Source organism: Lissotriton vulgaris, chromosome 10 (assembly GCF_964263255.1).
Source record: "Lissotriton vulgaris chromosome 10, aLisVul1.2, whole genome shotgun sequence".
Taxonomy (NCBI): Eukaryota; Metazoa; Chordata; class Amphibia; order Caudata; family Salamandridae; genus Lissotriton; species Lissotriton vulgaris.
The window spans coordinates 731021-750671 of record NC_141698.1 but is presented as its reverse complement, the minus strand read 5'-3'; the positions used below and the strand labels follow the sequence as shown (position 1 = coordinate 750671).

At 46.2% G+C, this 19651-nt stretch overlaps 1 protein-coding gene across 1 annotated transcript in view; it reads left to right on the top strand.

Moving 5' to 3' along the window:
• Positions 1-346: 346 nt before the first annotated feature.
• Positions 347-19651, top strand: part of SLC10A3 (solute carrier family 10 member 3) — a 48668-nt gene continuing 29363 nt past the window's right edge. Inside the window, exon 1 of the mRNA XM_086940131.1 lies at positions 347-360. The gene's annotated coding sequence lies outside the window, so the exon portion shown is untranslated. The remainder of the gene's footprint in view (positions 361-19651) is intronic.

The following is a 19651-nucleotide window of genomic DNA, read 5'->3' as shown; positions in this document are numbered from 1 at the left end:
CTCAGCATTCCATATCTAGGCGTACATGCAGCGGCCATGTTGGAATGGGCACCTTCCAGAGGAAGCAGACAAACTACGAAACGGCCACGTTAAAAAATCAACTCGTGTAAGCTGCACCCGGATGGCCCCGTCCTGGGTCGTGGGGGGGGGGTTTGACTGTCTCTCCATCCTGGTTCACATTGTTAATCCACTGCCCGGAGACCGGGAACACACTAGATGGCGGCAGGAAATGGCCGGTAGTGGGGCAGAGTCACGCAGACGGTGGAGCTCTCTGATTGGTTACAAGGGAAGGTGCGCCGGAAATTCGCCTGACAGACGGAAACAGACGATTAAAGAGAAGCTCAGCCTGAGAGGAAGGAGGTGAGTGACAGGGAGACCCCGAGAGCGGGGAAGCGACCTGAACCTCCCCCCCGAAGAACAGAAAACAACAGAGATAGAGAGCCCCCCCCCCCTGAGAGCACCGCGGATAGAGACCACCACGGATAGAGACCACCACATCCCACAGAGAGACCCCCCCAGGAGAGGGAGAATCCTCACACCACTCCCAATGAGAGAGAGGACAGCCCAGAGCGAGAGACTGCCGGGGGGGGAGAGAGGGATCCCATACACATGAGACCCCCCCTACTCACACATAGAGCCTGACACTGGATGAGAGAGAGAGCCCCCATAAACACACAGAGGCCCCCACCGGATGAGCTCAGAGAAGCCCTCACACCACCCCCAAACAAGAGACCCTGCTACAGAGATTGAGCGCAAGACACCCCCCCCCCCCCCCCCCCCCCCAAGAGAGAGAGAGAGAGAGAGGTCACCAGCAAGAGGGAGAGACACCCGGCCACACAATCATGACTTTATCTGATATAAAGTGGACTTTTAATTACTCGCCCTCTATCTAGTATCATGTATTACTTCCTGTGTCTAACGCTTCCCATCTCTTCAATTAGTGCCATCTCCATCCTGCTCTAACTTTGCCCTCGTGATTAATGTTACACTCCGCTGTCCTGCCACAACCCCATCCCAGTGTTTTAGGTCGAGCCTGGGTAGCTCTCTGCGAGGCATGCCCGTATTGAAGTAGGGGCTTGAAGCTTTGCCCACTCTCCAATATTTTTTATTGCCTCGTGTCATTGTCCACCGTAAACTGTGTCTGTTCATTGGTCAAAAGGCTTAGTAGTCCCTCCTCAGTATCACCTTGTCTCATTTTGTAACCACCTATGGCAACATCTCCTGTTATTTGTGTTGTTACTCTGTAGGCTTTAATTACAGCCTCCAAGCACTATTTTCTCAAATAGCATCGATGCCACGCACTCTCCAAAGGCTTTTAAAAACTTTTATAGCACGCATTTGTATTGCGATAGGTCTCGCATTTCCAAGAGTTTAGGCTATTGGCATTGAAAATGACAATACCTTTTATTTATCTGTTTTAAAAGCAACACATAAATAAAAGGCATTGTCATTTACAATGCCAATAGCTCAAAGAGAGACCTGTTGTATTGCAAATGCTTGTTATGCTAGTCTCCTGCCATAACAGTTGCTGATGCTGCACCTGCCTTAACCCGACTCATCCCCAATTTTAGATCCGACAATCCTGTGTCTCTCCCCAGTGGTGGGTCACTCCCATGTGTGTAGCATTCAACTCTCGTATGTCCTGGAGTTTTTGTCTCGAAATCAGAATCTCTTCTGCAGCCACATTATGACAAGAATGAACTTCATTCCACAGTTATGGCACGTTTGGATAATGAAAAGCGCTTGATCTCTTAAAACTGCTGTACTGTGCCACAGATAGCTTCTCTCTAGAGTTCATATGTTGTCCCCTCATTGGGCAGACCCTCTGATTGTCCTTTAAGCTTTACTTGATTAATCCTCTTATACCTACGGTTTCTGTGACTTTTGTTCTGCTTTTTATTCAGCTCAGATTGTATCTCAGCGTTGGATCTGACCTTCCTGTGATCTTCCTTCTTCTCAAGAGCTCTATTTACATGGTAGGCCTCATCAAGCTGTTATTTGTACCCTAGGGCTTTTCAGTACTCTTTGCATGGGGCTTCCTGTTTCTGGGCACATTTGGTAACTATTTCCTGTATGAGCAGATAAAAAGTGACATTTCTCTTCAGTGTGCTAAGAGTTGTGTGACTTGCTCACCCTTGTGTGACACCCCACACAGGACTGGAACAGCTGGAAAGGTGTGTGTGTGAGAATATGTTCTGTAATCAGGCACACATAAAAGGATATGAAAAGCCGGCTCTTATTCAAACAGTTTGGGAAACATGTACCATGATTATGCAAAGAGCAATTCATCCCATTCTAGGTCTACTTAGAGATGGTTAAGACAATGCAACACTTCGCAGGCCATATCTTAGAAGATGCTTTAGTGGTTTTGAATATATCAATAAAAGTCTAGGCGCGTTCTGAGTAGTTGTAACTAGCCTTTGACCAGTGGACTAGCAACTCTGCTTATAGCAGGACATACATAGGGTGCGTTGTTGTTGGGAAAGTGGATGAGGGAAGTAAACGTTCATAAATATGAGCTGAGGAGGCGTATGTATTCATGAGAGAATTGTGTTTTGCGAGCTAGTTTAAGAATATATTCAAAAAGTGAGTTTTTAGCCTCTTTGTGAAAGACTGGAGGGAGGATTCGTTTCTCAGCTACACAGACGGTGAGTTTGAGAGGTTGATTGCTGCTCCGATGAAGGACTGCTGTGTTGCTTGATAAGTACTGAATTTAGTGGTCGCATGTTATAGTGAGTATCTTAGTAGAAGCAGACTATAAGAGATGGTAAGTAAGTTGGCAAAATATGGAGGCTGGCTTGGGTGAACGGCTTTATAAACAAGCAGCTGATTTTAAATGTTTTCTTTGATTTTAGAAGTAGCTAGTCAAGGTCTCGTAAGAGATGTCTGATTTTTTGTGTTCTTGTTCAAGGTTACTTTGGCTCTAGAGTGAAAGGCCACTTTGACGTGCAGAGCTGAGGAGAGCTGGTTACTGTCTAGAATGGCATTTCCAAATTTAAGCTGGGAGATGATTGTGCCTTGAATTGCTGTTTTTAATTGATTCTGGAATAGAAGTTTTTTTATTTTCTTTAGCAAGTGTAAGTATAAGTTTGGTGATTGAACTGTCCTGTGTCTTTGGGGTTTTAGAGTGATAAGTAGTACATTATCCCGGGTGAAATCCGATGATGTTATCATTGGTGATAGATAGATAGATGTTATTTATCGATGATGTCTTTGGGTGTTGTTGTGTACCACCTGCATGTTGGGGCATTTTGACTCCTGTGTCAGACAAGTGAGCGCTGAACGGTTCTAAATGTACTTTGATTAGATTCAAAGTACTTTTAGTATGGATCCTCCAGGGTCGCTGCGTGTCATGCCAAATGTTGTTGAGGTGCATTTGCCAGTCTTCACTATCTGACTCTGGTAGAACATGAAGAAGGAAGGCCGGTGTATGACTTAACTTTGGATTCCCATTCTGTAGTTAAGCATGTCCAGCAATTTGCCGGCGACCAACCATATCAAACATATCAGACCGGTCCAGTATGGTGAGTAAGTACTGTTGTGTTTGTCCAGGACATGGTGGACGTCCTGTAGGATTTGTAGGGTTGCCATTTGGGGACTGAGATCTGATCTGAAACCTCACTGGTGGTCTTCTGGAACGACGTTGTGATGTATGTAGGTCAAGCTTTGGGAAAAAAGACAACTTGACTATAAACTGCCAACTACCATCACATACTGTACGCTCCTTTGGTGAACACCTAGCAGATTTGATAACCCACTGCTCATTCACTCGCACACGCCAACAACATCATCCTAAGGCACCTCAACCTGCACTGGAGCGACGTAAGCAAAACTCTTATCAGGTCTTTAAAGGACCTCTTGCTCAGTAAGAATCTCTCCCAGCTTTGCAAAGGGCAAACCCAAAACAAAGGCTTGACCCAACTAAGGAAAATTCTGACTTTTCGCTGAATTTAGATCCTGTTTTGTATCTCCTTTTTTTAATAATAGGAATTTTTGATTAATTTTATGTAATTTTTCCTTTTTTAACAATGTTTGTTTCCCAATTTTAATTAAGTTTCTATGTATTCTACTAAACCATGCGGAATTATTTTACTATAGTGTTTTCACTGTTATTATATATATATATCTTTGTTTTGCTTCCATATTTTTACTTTGTTGTTGACAAGTTTATATTTAAGTGTTTGTAAGAATTTATGTCTCTACGTTAAGGTGCCCAAAGGGAATCTTATTTTTGACTATATACGAGTGGAAACCTACCGGCCCACTTGTGTGAGGTTCTGATACTATGAACTTTCCCTGTTCGTAGCACTGACATTCTGCATGTATGTAGTGCACGTATGTGTGTGTGTGTACCCTGTGTGATACATACATGGTGTATGTGTGAGTGAGCCGGAGGCTTATGAGATCCATTTCGGAGGTGAAGGTAGGTTCTTTTCCAGACAGTGGATATGTATTGCTGACATTCCTGAAGTTGGAGGGAATAGACCTAAACATGGATATGAGGCGAGTGGGACATGGCTGCTTTAGAAACGTGCTTAGATGTTTTGATTGGCCAGGAGCTGCTGATTAGTCTTCCTGAAACCTGCCGTTTGGTAGATGGTAGAGTAGGCGAGAGGGATTAAAATTTCAGGTGAGGGAAATATTTAGGTGAAATCTGATTTTTTTTGTCTTTTCCTGATTAACTCCTTCAGTTGGCTGAAGACAACCAGGCACAGCAAACGCACACATCTTTGTGCCTTTTGTCCAGGCACAAGACCGTCCTGCTGTGAGAGGCATCACTAAGCAGAAAGGCTGAGTCTGGAGAGCAGCCTGGAGAGGACACATGAAAAGGACAAAGACCTCGAACTATTCCTGAAGCTGCAGACAGTGGTGTGATCTTAGTGTATAAATGTGGGACCTTACTTCAGTTCCAAGACTTCTATGGCAATTAAGGGAGAGCTCTGCAGATGACTGCTGTGAACCCAGAGTAGGGGTCTGCCTCACAGCCGACTTCCCAGAGGCGACACAACATTACCTGAGTCTGGATCTCCTGCTGGAAGACCGGTGCTACTCGACACAACAAATTCCTTGAGAGCGAATCTGTTCCCTAGCACACTAGAAAGCTTGCCCCATGCTGTAAAAAAAGCCTTACAAACAGGCTTGTGTGCATAAAGTGTCCTGTGAATAATATTAGAAAGTTGGCCGCCATAAAGGTTCAGGGCATAAAATTGGCTACCACCTTGCTGCATACCTAGTGAAAATACAAAACAATAAACACAAAAATGACCAGATAAACGTAACCTAACATGGGCGGACGTAGAAACAGAGCTAACACGGCGGAATACCCATACTGCATTTCCCGGGACTGTCTTTTTCTTTTCTTTTTTTATTTGGGACAATCTATCCCAATAAATTTAAGTAAATGTGTCACATTTCTGAGTTTTAGTAGAGAATGAGTTGAACAAAGAAGGAGGCAAGTTTTAATGTATTCCAAAGCAGAATTTGTTGGCAGCACTTGAAAGATATCAATTTAGTTAACACCAGTAACACTGTAGGTCCTACACATTGCATTTATTTCCCCTTATTGTGTCATTGTATGTGGCCTCTTTGATGGGGAGTGCTATCAGTTATGTCGTTTTTTGTCTCTTGATTGATGTCAAATTGCAGTCTCACTTCTGCGTGAGTGGACTGTACGGGGTTTGGTTTTGAAAATCTCGTCACCGTACATACATGACATACCTCTTAATTTAGGTCAGAGAATCTCCGTTTTTAAGCAAATATTTTAACGTTCTCCTGCTTTAAAATACCTCCAATCCACTGAAACGTACGCGGAAATACAACATTTCCAACTTTTGCATCCAAAAATGTTAATTCTAAAAAAAACTGGGAGATGGGGAAAACTCACCGCAACCTGGAAGGAAACGTTACTGAGAACAGCATTTACTCAGCAGCAACATTAAATACATCTGTAATCAAACAATATAGTTCGTATAATGAGGTATATGTTCTTCTAAGTACCAGTTCCATATCAGGTCACCATCTAGTCTGCATAGTATAAGCTGGAGTTCAATAATGTGGAGAAAATTCCATAGTCATAGTTCCAGGAGTAAGATTTAAAAAATACCCATAAGCGCATAATTCATCTTGGTGGCCTAGAGTTATTTACCACAAGATCTACAATCTACTATGGATGACCAGTGCCTTCCTACATACGGGCCAACATACCCATATGAGACGGGAAAATCCTGATTTGTAATCCAAAAATTGCTTCATTTTAGCTGTTGTTTTCTTTTAATGGCTGCAAAAGCAACAGTAAATGATCACATCTATGGACAGCAATAACACTCACTATTTAATAAGTTATCAATGTGTTTCAATGGAACAGATAACTGACACAATCGTGTGCCATCCCAGGATGCCGGGCATCCATGCCGAAACCTTACTGTGCCAGTCTGTTGCGAACAGTCTCTCGTCCCCACTGGTGGCTGGTCAAGGCGTCCCTCAAGGTTCGATCCTTGCTCCCACTCTGTTCAATCTCTATCTGGAACCATTGGGGAACCTCCTAAGCAAATCTGGAATCCTCTACCATCTCTTTGCGGATGACACCCAAATCTACCTCAAGGGGTTTTCCTCACAAGATCTCTCACTACTCAGCTCTACTCTCAACGCTACTCACAACAGGATGTTAGCTCACCAACTCCTTCTCAATCCCTCCAAAATGGAATTCCTCCTCTTATCTAGCTCTCTCTCTCTCCGCCTCCTGTTCAAGCCTGGATGGATCAATCAAATCTACTCAACAGTAAACCCATCATTGTGGACTGCGCTAAATCTCTAGGTGTCATACTTGAAAAAAGACTCAACCTAATCTCACACATCAACTCCATGGCCAAGAGCGCACATTATCAGCTGCGCCTTTTATGGGGGATTCGCCGGTTCTTCACGGAGAAAGACTTAAAAACCTTAGTCCAATCGCAAGTTCTCTCTAGACTGGGTTATTGTAATTCTCTTCTGACTGGCCTTCCCAAATCTCACCTCTCCCCCCTCAAATCTGTCCTCCATTTAGCAGCTCGCTTCATCTCAGGGTCCAAATGAACTGACCACATCACTCCTATCATGTCTTCTCTCCGTTGGCTTCCCATCGAGGCTAGAGCTATCTACAAAACAGCGTGTATCACCCACAAAGCTTTGCACACTTCCTCCCCTCGCTATCTGGTGAAGAAACTAAAATTGTCTGGAGGCTCAAGACCTTCTCGCAATGCGAAAAAAGTTCCTTCTTGAGCCCCCCTCCTTCAAAAGGAAAAAATTGTTGGCACAATCGTTCTCAGGTAATGCGGTGAAAATCTGGAATTCGCTTCCTCCTTCGCTCCGTGCCATCACCTCCATCCAGATCTTCAAAGCGGACCTCAAATCTTTTTTTATTCAAAAGACACTTTCAGAACTAATTCCGTCCTTCTGAGACCCCGCCAGGAAGTTTTTTAGTCATTGTTAATTTGTCACATATATTTATATTTTTGTTTGTACATCCTGTGCTTGCTGCATTTGATATTGTGTTCCTTTTGCCTGCGTTGTTTTGATTCTATGGCCTGCTATTTTTCGCCAGGAAGTTCTTTAGTCATTATAAAATTTGTCATATTTATTCTTATTTTTGCTTGTACAGTCTGTTCATGCTGTGCTTGAGATTGTGTGCCTTTTGTTCCATTCCTGCAACAGTTCTCTCATGTAACGTAACTGGTTCTATTGTACAGTGCTGACAATACGGGTAAAGTCCGCGCTTTATAAAAATGCATTAAATAAAACATTTTTTAAAGGCAGAATCTATCGATACTGGTTTCACCCAGGAGCTCTGCGTGTTTATCTGCATTTGTCGCCATTCTGCAGCCGTGACCTGTTAGACCAGGCGGGTGAGGCCGGGATACAAAACCCCTATTTTATCAGAAAATGTGTGAGATCCAGTAGGAACAATTACGATTTGAATGTATCTTTAGCAGGCAGAAAATGTTGATTAAACCCCAAAACAGCTTGCAAGGACAAACAATAGCCTGGTTAGAAGCCTCTCTCTCTGGACAGCACAGATCTGGTCAGTATCTGCCATGGACTGGATCCTATAAGCTCAGACAGACTGTGCAGCAGGACAGGCTCTGAGCTTCAACAGTGTCTCTGCCAGCTGACAGCAGGCCTTGGTGAAACTTTCTTGGCAGTGTCAGACCGTTCAGCTGGTCTCTGTGTTCAGTTTTATGCTGTAAGAGGCTGCTAAGTAGTTGTAGCTTTTCATAAAATATTTTTTAAACTACAAAACCATTTCATAATATTTAGACCTTCCACAATTAAGGAATAGTGTCCACCGTTCTTTAGATTAGAATTTTTTAATGGTTACTTAACAACACTAGTAAGAAATACTTTTAGAATCAAGTCTTTACAATAATACAAAATCCTAGTCTTTGCTGTGGTAACAATGTGTTATTCTATGTCAGGACCAGAGGCGAGGATTATGCATAACTTTCTTCACTTTTTATTATTCAGCAGATTCAAAGTTAACAGAAAAAACATTCCACACTACAAATCCCATGAGTCCAAGGGAGAGTGTCCATGACAACCATTAACCAATAGTAACACTGTCCGTAACTGTCCCATAAGGCCCTGCCGCATGCAGTCCTTCCTCTTTCTTCATTGCTGCCTCAGTTAAATCCCTCATTCTCTTGACGACTCTTGGGTTGTAGGGTGATTTGGGAGATATTGAGCACTTCTTGACAGATTTGTTCACTGCTATTATTGTGTTGGGAACGAGATTCGCTCCACAGCGATTTTTCTCTGCGCAGCAGGCTTTGGCTTCGGCACGTATTAGTACCGTGCTGGTCCACTAGCGGTGCTGTTTGCGACGTCCGCAGCCTCTTCGAGGCACATTGCGGCCTGTGGAGCAGCACTCTCGATTTTACTGCTCTCCACAGATACACCACGCGTTAGAGAACTGCTGTGTGGGTCAGGTTCCCAAATACATAGCGACTGACTTAGGCGGCTTTAGGGCAGTGCAACAGGTGTGGCTGCACAGGGCGCATACCAGTGAAGGGGGCGCTAACCTCTGGGGGGGGCGCTGTTTTTATCAATAACTTATGAATAGAGAGGATGGGCACTTTTTCCTGGTGGTAGTGAGAGATTCTGAGCAGCCGGACATGGGGTGTGAGGGTGCCCAAAAGGATTGTACACCCAGCGCCACCAGCGCTAAAGCCGGCCCTGGACTTACTGCTGGGGATTTTCCCTCCCTTCCCAACCCTCGCAAGACACAGCTGCGTCAGTAAGACTCTAAGGCCCTTCTTAGGCCAACTGACAGTGTGTTCTGGTTTTTTTCTGACTGGCATCAAGCACCTTCAAGGGGCCGCCCTTGGAAACACAAGACTTGAATGATTGAATTTGGTGCTCACACCCCCTGGTTTATATATGGCATCCTTCAGGGACCACGACTTCTTACCTGAGCTGGCCTCTGAGGAGGAATGGCCCCCACAACGCGGTATCCCTGCAGGGGTGGACAAGCTCCTTTCCTAAGCTATAACTAATGCTCCAGCACCCCTGCAGGAAAGCTTTGACTTCCCAGGTCTCAAGCAGCGCCGGGATCTTCAAGGACATAGGGGGAGGGCAGTTAACACCCAGGAGACCCTGGAACATTCCCAGCACCTCTTTTTAATAGAAAAGACAAGAGTTTTTTCCTCGTGATAAACCTAAGAAGTTCAATGAGTGGCTGGTTTACTGTCACTTTAAGATGGACGTCATTCACTTCCTCAGAGATCTCTTATAGCAAAATGACTGGATGGTGCGTCTAGATCTCATGGATGCGTACCTTGAGGTTCCTATTTTCTTCCCTCATTGCAGTTTTCTACAATTCCAGGGGAGATACCAGATTTTTTAAATCCAATCTCTCTGTTTAGGTCTGTCCTCAGCACCTTGGTGCTTCACAAAACTTCTCTGGCCAGTGGTCGAGACACTGAGGATGAAGGGCATCAGGCTGAATATATACCTCAACGACCTCCTCCTGATGAACCAATCACACTCGCATCTGGTGTCACATTTGAACACGAGTATTGCGCTCCTTCAGAATCTGGGTTTTGTCATCAACTCACAGAAATCAGAGTTGATGCCGAGGCAGACCATGAATTTGCTGGGGTTTCTCCTAGACTCCAAGAATGGGTGGCCATTCCTTTTCCTTTCTTGGTCCTAAGATCTGGAAATCTCTTCCTGTCTCTCTGAAGAATGACTCTTCCTATCTCAGCTTCCGAAGAAACCTTAAGACTTGGCTATTTTTGCAGTAAATGCTCCCCTGGTCACTCTCCCTCTAGCGATTTGTTTGCTAGTCGCCAGGAAACCCTTTTTGGGTAGCTGCGCGCATTGCAAATTTAATTTAATAATAATAATGATAATAGACTCCACCACAGCCACACAGAACCTTCAGGTATTGAAGGCTTCATGAGATCAAGAAGGAACTGGCCAAAGTACCGAGTAGAGACAGGATCTCTCTCAGCTACTGGCGGGATCTTTTGCGATCTGATCAATGACAAGGGACAAGGTCTCATGTTGTGTCCTCCTTAAGATGGCCAATACGACAGCAATACAATATATCAACCGCTTGGATGGTACTCGATTGAGAGCATTGGAAGACCTGGTCACTGACTTCCAACAGCAAATTTCCATGACGGCAGAGTGCCTTCCAGGCTCTCTGAACTCAGTGGCGGTCTGGAACTCTAGACATTTCACGGACTCCAGCGACTGGCAGTTGGACCCGGCGACCTTTCAGACGTTAATGGACCTGCGGGTTCCCTGCTGTGTGAACCTGTTCCCATCCAGACTGAATGCCCAGGTTCCTCGATATGTCACCTGGAGACCAGATCCGGGTGCAGTGGCAGTGGACTCCTTCCTACTTGATTGGACAACAGATCAAGCATATGCGTTCCTGCCATTTCTTTTGATTCATACAAGTCCGGTGTCAGGGTGCTTTATTGGTGCTGGTGACTCCGATCTAGAAATCTCAGGCTTTGTTCCCCTCCCTTCTGGAGCTGTCATGGATGGAACCGATACGAGTTCCGTGGTTTCCCTAGATCCTATGGGACCCCAACGGCTGTCCACGTCCTATGATGTTGCAAGGTGAACTCCATCTCATGGATGATTTCAGGCAGTAGTGACAGGACTTAGGACTTTTGATAGAGGGTGAAAAACTTATCAAGCAGGCATAGGCCCTAGGAGGAGCCAAGCAATACAGATTGCCATGGAGAAGATGGGTTCATTGGTGTATGGAGAGACATCTGGATCCCTTGGGGACGCAAGTTACGGAGGTCCTGAATTTCCTGGTGGAACTGTCTAGCTCAGGGCTCGCTTATTGTGGTGAACTTTTTAAGATCAGCGATTTCAACTAGGCAGCACTTCCCTCCTCAACATTGTCACTGGAGCTTGTCGGGTGGCACGCACGACCTCACACCACCTCCCTCACAACATCTTTGCGACGCCTTATCTGATTTTTTCTTCAAAAAAGTTAACGACATCTATCAGGCTTTTTCTCTAAACACGGACTCTACACCATTATCCTTGTCCTCCACCTCACGGGATAACACACTGACCTGCTTTGTCGAGCTCACTATGGATCAGACAAGGAGTATTATTTCAAGAATCAAATCAGGTTCTGCATTAGACCCGTGTCCGCTCAAAGTTCTTATGCCAGTTATGGACACGTTGATACCGGCTATAACTCATGTTTGCAACACTATGTTTAGCTCCGGAATTTTCCCGGCTTCTCTGAAACATACGTTGGTCAAACCCCTCTTAAAGAAAGCCAATTTGAATAAAGATGACCTGAAAAACTATCGTCCGATAGCCAGTCTTCCTTTCCTGGCTAAGGTAATAGAAAAAGCCATGAATCAGCAACTGTCGGAATTTGTGGAGCAGCACCAGTTGCTCGATAACACCCAGTTCGGATTCCGCAAATGTCATGGCACGGAAACTGCCCTTCTAAAGGCTGCGGATGACATCAGAGCCATACGAGACCAGGGGGGGACAGCACTCCTGGTACTGCTGGATCTTTCGGCGGCCTTCGACACGGTCGACCACAAGATCTTAGTCGACCGTGTCGAACGACTGGGGGTCCAGAAAACTGCTCTGGACCTGCTTGTATCGTTTCTGGCCAATAGATCACAAGCAGTATCTCTAGGACCCTACCAATCATCGAAGGTGTCTCTGCCGTGTGGGGTCCCTCAAGGCTCATCCCTGAGTCCGACACTATTTAATATCTACGTGTCGGACCTTGCAAATGTCATCAAAGCATTTGGGATGAGCCTGACCTCCTACGCCGATGACACCCAATTGGTACTGGCTATCAAAGGGGATGGGGAGGAAGTGGCCAATCGATTCACGAGAGGAATGATGGCAATAGGTGACTGGATGGCCACGAATTGTCTGAAACTCAATTCAGAAAAAACTGAAGTGGTCATCTTCGGTCACCTCTCCCCGGGCTGGTCACCTGTCTGGTGGCCACCATCTTTCGGTCCCCCGCCCAGTCCAGCTAGCAGAGTGAGAAATCTAGGCGTCATCTTCGATGCTGGCCTCAATTTTATGGCACATGCGAATAAAACTGCGGCTTCAGCTCATATGAAATTGAGAATGATTAGGAAAATACTACCTTTCCTACCGAACACGGCCGGGAAAACACTGGTCAGCTCACTAGTCCTGTCCTCCTTGGACTATTGTAACGCTCTATTCTTAAATGCCCAAGTCCGAGTGACAAATAAGATGCAGTCAATCCAAAATGCAGCCGCACGAATGCTGGCTGGGATCCCCAAGTTCGCACCAGTTACAAACATCATTAGGGATCTCCATTGGCTCCCGATACGCAGCCGTATCAAATTCAAATCGCTGTGTATTGTTTACAAGTCACTCAATAATCAAGGTCCCCACTTTCTCAAACAGAATCTTCTCCATCATGTCCCAACCCGATCTCTTCGTTCCTCTATTCAGAACTTCTTGGCTGTGCCTTGCACTAGAACAGTCACCTGGGGCGACAGGCGTTTCCTGGTTGCCGCCCCTAGACTCTGGAACACCCTTCCTGCACATATCCGAGCAAGTCCCTCCCTGTTCACATTCCGCAAACAGCTAAAGACGTGGTTATTTGACCAATAGCCTTGTATATCTTCTTTACCCCAGTTGCTGATCCATCACTTAACTAGCGCCGAGACGCCCACGGGTATTCGCCGCGCTCTACAAATGTCAATAAATAAATAAATAAATAAATAAGCTGCTAAAGGGAATCAGAATGACACAACCCCTGGAACATAGGTATTCTAGAGATTTCTGCGAAACTGGTGATGCTATTGTGCCTTATCTCTTGCAAGGGAGTTTCTGATAGCAGGGTGTTGGACATCACGGCAAGGGTCTTCACCCTGGAAGGTGTTACATTCACTATTGTGCGAAGGACCAAAATTAATACCAGGTCAGCAACTTACCCGTCTTTTGAAGGTTCTCCTAAATTCTGTGCGGTAAGGTGCATAAAGGCTTACGAAGACCTGATTGCAATTAAAAAGCTGTTGAAGGCTGTTGCTTCTCCCTCCATTACCAGGTGGTTAAGATGGCTCATGGCAGAGGCCAGGATCGATACTCACCTTATTTGGGGCTCACTCAGCCAGGGGGGCTATGGTATCCAAGGTCGATCAGGTTAGTAGCAGACTAGACGACATTATGAGTGCGTTGGATTGGTCTTCAAAGTCCACCTTCAAATGGTTTTATTTTAAACCTATATATGATGCTGCATCCTTGGCGGTAAGTAAGCTTTAAAAAATGCATAATCCTTGCCTCGGGTCCTGAGATTGATTGAGAAATATAAAGGAAAGTTTCAATTCTATTAAGGACGCGGAAGAAATGATTATCCTACCCACATCATATCGTTATATGCCAACCCTCCCAGATGTCACGTACCCTCATGCTGTTATCATATTCAAGATGCTTCTTAAGATGTGATTTGTAAATGTGTTTACTGAGCGTTATTATGACCAGTGAAATTCTACTTGGAATAGGCTTCTTGGTAAGTTACTAGAGGCTTGATAGTGTCTCAAGATATTATGCTGTATTTCCTTATCAGAGAGGTTCAATGATTTTATTTAGAATCACAGATCGTTTAATGCAACTAATTACTGTATTGCGCTCGTAATGAGTTCTTAATACAATAGTATATACTTAATGGTTATGTTTCTTTCATAGGCTCAGGTTCCAAGGTGGATTGATGCTGCTTGAACGTAACTTCCCGTCAGTGAAGAAGAGGAAAGACTGTGTGCAGCAGGGGCGTATATGACTGTTAAGGACAGTGTTACTATTGGTTTTTCAGGACACTATCCCTTGGACCCATGGGATTTGTAGTGTTAGGTTTTTTTTCTGTTTAACTTTGAATCTGCTGAATAATAAAAAGTGAAGAAAGTTATGCCTAATCCTTGCCTCTGTGTCCTTAATAGAACGTAAACGTTTCTTTATGTGAGCTAGGACATTTCTCATTCTATGTCAGGAAGCGGAGGCGAGGATTATGCATAATCTTTCTTCACTTTAATAACAGCAAGTTCAAAGGTAAAATAAAAAACACACTCCTTGAACTACATATCCCATGAACCTTAGCGGTAACCATGGATACCTAGTTACCAATCACAGTCCATTAACCAATGTCCATATAAGCAATCTTCCAGTGTAGTCCTTCCTCTTTCTTCACTGCTGCCCCCGTCAGTTAAGTCCCTTCACGACTTATTTGCCTTGGGGGCTTTGACGCGTGGGGTATTTCTTAATTATTCAACTTGTATTATTGCTCTTGACTGTTTATATATTGCAGTTTTTTCTCCCGCTTGGTGCTAAACGCGGTAGGCTTCGGCTCGAGGGTTTTACTTTGACTTTCGCGCGCTGTGTGGTGCCGCCTCGCGCTGCCGACAATTCTCTGTTCGTCCACAGCGCCCTTTGCGCGTGTGTGGTAGGAACTCGCAGGGGCTTTGCAGCGCTTCTTTATCAGTGTATTTCTTGCCCTCCCCCCTCTACCTGACACCGCTTTGCGGTAAGATTTTTCGGGCTTAGCCCTTTCTCTGTACATATATTGGTTGTTTTTCTTTACAAGTGCAGCTAACTTTCTGAGCATTTTAGTTGCTGGGCACTGGTGAAGGGGGAACCCTTTTATATTTCACAGGGTGTTTTTTCATTTTATGGGTGCCCGACCCGCTGTTTTAATGCAGTCTCGTAACAAGCATGATTATGTTTCCTTGCCCCCTCAGGGGGAACAGCCCTCCCAAGGACGCCCTCCTGCAGAGGTGGACAAGCTCCTTTCTTCGGCCATTGCACCTCTGCAGGATAGTGTCAATAAATTGTCAGCACACGTCTTTAAGACTAGCACTGGCATCTTGGGTGACTGAGGAGCTGGGCCTAGTGGCATGCACTCTGTGTTGCCACGCAGGGCCGCTAAGCATGACGCGGGGCACCTCGAAGGCTTTGGTCGCCTAACTGAAGCCTTCCATAAGAGTGCGCACACGCTACGAAGCGCACCCTACTGGGAGGAAGAGTTACCCGGGAATACTGGTGACGATGTCACCCCAGAATTTGACCCTGAAGACGGGTTTCCTGATGGCGGAGAGGGTGATGACATTGAGGACGAGGATGATTTCTCTGATGACTTGCAGGATCCCAGCAGATCTTGGCGCCCCCAGTCTTCCTGCTCAGATATGGGGGAAGGAGAGTCAGTTCCTTCTGATATGATCGACCCTACCTGTATTTTTTGTCCATGTTCTGCGGATTGGGTCCCTGACAAGAAGGTGGCTGACTACGTTGCCCTTAAAATTCGCCAGCCCCTTACTCAGGAAGTTAGGTCCTGTCTCCGGTCTGAGTGCCCTAGGTCTTCCCTTCCTAATGGTGTCACAGCTACCCCGGAGATTGATCCAAAGCTCTGTAACTTTTTCCACAAAGTATATGAAAGACCCTAAAAAATGAATAGATAGGTCTTGGAGGGCTTGCCAGGACAAGCTCCTGGATATTGTTGGTCCCCTCACCAAGATTATTGAGTTGGCAGAAAAGTCACGTGAGTCTGGACAACCTCTCCCTATGGATGACGTTGCCGGGTGGGCGCAGAGGGCTATGTGCCTTTTAGGCAATGTCAACTGCGCCCTCTTGGTTGAACGTCGACGCTTTCTTTTGTTAAAGATAGATCCCAAACTTGGGGAGTTGTCTTCTTCTGAGGCCGGACCTGTGGCGCAAGGCTCCCTTTTTGGCGATCCTTTTGTTAAGGAATTGGGAAAGTTTGTCGCCACCTTTTCAGCTTTGGACAAGGCACAAGCTTCTGTGAAAAAGATCTTTCCCAAAAAGGTTTTTGGTGGGGCTGGAGGAGGCAGGGGTCGCTCTTTCGGCCGCCAATACTATCAAGGCCCCAACTGAGCACAGGCCAAACGCAACAAAGGCTGGAATGATGGTCGTCAAGGCACCTTCTACCCCTCCTATGGCGGCAGAAGAACGAACAGAGGCCGTGGTGGAGGTCAGGCCAATTCCGGAGGGTACAATGGTAAGCCTAGATCTCCTCTCTCCTGTTCGGTTGGGGTGCAGAATTTCTCTGTTTCTGGCAGAATGGGCGTCTCTCACATCAGACCCTTGGGTGTTGGAGACGGTTCAAGGTTTTCATATAGAGTTCTACGGGACTCCCATTCAAACTTCCCGCACACGTCCTTTAGTGTTTTCAGCCCTAGAAGAGTCTCTGATAGATCAGGAAGTTCACGATCTTCTTTCCAAAGGCGCTATTTCTCTTTCACGTCTCCATCCGCGAGGCTTTCTAAGCAACGTTTTTCTTGTAGAAAAGAAAGAAAAAGGCTTCCGACCGGTTATCAACCTCAGGTCTTTTAATGAGTGGCTGGTTTACCATCACTTCAAGATGGAGGGGATCCTCCTCCTCAGAGACCTCCTTCTCCAAAACGATTGGCTAGTTCGTTTGGATCTCAAGGATGCTTACCTGTCGGTCCCCCTCTTTTCTCCACATTGCAGGTTCCTTCAGTTCCAGTGGAGGGATAAGATATTCGAGTTCAGAACTCTTCCCTTTGGTCTTTCCTCAGCACCAGCTGTTCCGCGCTACCGTTGGAGCACCACGCGTGTGGGCAGGTTTGCGAGCCCTGGCTGCACGCATTAGAGGCACCGTACCTCATTGCGCCGCCCCACAGGAACAGACTGCGGGCCCATTAGGGACACTTCTTGGGTCACCCCGCTATGGCAGGACCTCCTGACCTGCCCCCTTACTGACCCAGAGAGGTTGTATCTTTTATCTTTCTTTTTCTTTATTGTTTTCTATCACCGTGTAGTACTGAGCACCTAAGGTCCTGAAGAATTGCCAGTTGGGCAAGAAACATGTCGACCGAATTAGAGGGTTGAGGTAGTCCGCTGTGCCCCTTACAGTCCCTATCTCCCCTCCCACTCTTTTAATCAAGGGAGTCAGCCACGTTAATAAAGGTCCTTGTGAGCTGACCCACCTTTTTTAACCACCACTCCCTCATGACTACACCTTGACTTGACCCCTCACACGCACTCAACCATTGGCTGGAACAAAAGAACTCCAACAAAGAGCGCCTGTTAGGCGTCCGTCAGACATTGCAGCGCCAGTCTGACGAGGAGCAGGAGGCCAATGATGAAGCATGACATCTAGCTTACTGGGTGTGGGAGGCCTTCTAGTTCCAACAAGGGAACACCTTGTTCCCTGCCTTTGCTCTCCTCCCATGCACACACACACTTTATTATCTATCCCCCGGGAAACTTTGTACCTTTGTGGTATTGGGTTGACTGGACATGTACACTGGACCCCGTTAAATATTGTCCACATATGGTTCCCTCTTTTGTATTGCTTTACCAAACTTCTCAGACCGGTAGTGGAACATCTCCGGACAAAGGGCATCCGATTGATTATTTACCTGGACGATATCCTCTTGATGGATCAGTCCAGGGACCAGCTTCTCCTCCACTTGCGGATTACAGTTTCACTTCTTCAGAATCTGGGCTTTACCATCAATGCTAAGAAGTCGGATCTTGTTCCCCAACAGAGCATGATTTTTCTGGGTTTTCGCATCGACACGCAGGATGCAACGTTGAATCTTCCATCCCAGAAGATTTCCAAGATCAAAAAGGAGATTCTGAAGGTTCTCCGGCGAGACAGAATCTCCTTACGACAGTTGGCCAGGATTGTGGGATTGTTTTCGTCTTGGATAAAAGCCATTTTTCCAGGGCCTCTGCATTACAGAGCTCTTCAGAGGTTGAAGGCTTCGCATCTTCGGAGGGGCCTCACCTACTCGGAATTGATCTCCCTAACCTTGGAAGCCAGGTCGGAGCTTCATTGGTGGATAGACCACATGGAAGCATGGATCTGGTGATAGAGTCGAATGCCAAACGCCTGGGCTGGGGAGCCAGATGCGGGATTCTCTCTCTGTGGGAGGAAGATGGACGGAGGAGGAACTTCTTCTTCATATCAATTGTCTGGAGCTCCTGGCGGGCTCCTTTGCCATTCGCTCCTTCACAACGAATAGAGTCTCCTGTTGTGTTCTCCTCAGAATGGACAATACAACGGCGGTGCAATACATCTACCGTCTGGGAGGTACTCACTCCAAAATCCTGGCGGAGCTAGCCAAGGATTTTTGGCATTATTGCCTTCAGAGTCAGATTTCGGTGACGGCAGAATATCTCCCGGGGGATCAGAATTTTGTGGCGGATTGGAACTCCAGACATTTCAGGGATGCCAGCGACTGGAAGCTGGACCCTGTGGGTTTCCTTAAGATTACACGCCTTTGGGGTCTTCCTCTGGTGAATCTTTTTGCTTCCAGATGGAATGCCCAACTTACCTGATTTTTCAGTTGGAGACCGGATCCGGGAGCGGAAGCTGTGGACGCTTTCCTTCAGGATTGTTAGGGGATCCTAGCTTATGCCTTTCCCCCTTTCCTGTTCATCCAAAGAGTTGCTTCCCAGGTCCGTCGACAGAGAGCCTCTCTGATCCTGATTACTCCGATTTGGCGGGCCCAGATATGGTTTCGGTCCCTTCTGGAGTTGTCCTGGGACAGACCAATTTGACTGCCCTCATTCCACAGAATCCTGTTGGATCCCCTGGGTCAACCTCACCCTCTGGTTCTCCAAGGCCATTTACATCTTATGGCATGGAGGATTTCAGGGGACGATGGACTGAAGTCTCACTTTTGAGAGACGCTGAGTTCCTTATCCAACAGGCCTGAGCCCCGGGTACAACCAAGCAATACCGATCCGCCTGGAGGAGATGGGTTCTTTGGTGTGTGGCGAAACACCTGGATTTCGTGGGCGCCAGCTTTGCTGAGGTAGTTAACTTCCTGGCGGAACTTTTTCAACAGGGGTTAGCTTATTGCACCATTAATTCTTTCAGGTCGGTCATTTCAGCTGGGCATTCTTTGGTAGATGGTGCCCCAGTTGGTGAACATCCCTGGCTTTGTAAGCTTTTGAAGGGTATAAGACTTTCTCGCCCCCCAGAGCCTCGTTATGCGGGTCTTTGGGATGTTAACTTAGTTCTTCATTTGCTGACTTCTTGGCAAGATAACGAGTTTCTATCCAGGAACGAGATCTTGGCTAAGTTAGCTATGCTCCTTTGTCTTATTTCCTGCAAGAGAGCATCCGACGTCAGAGCGCTTGACATTACCGCTCG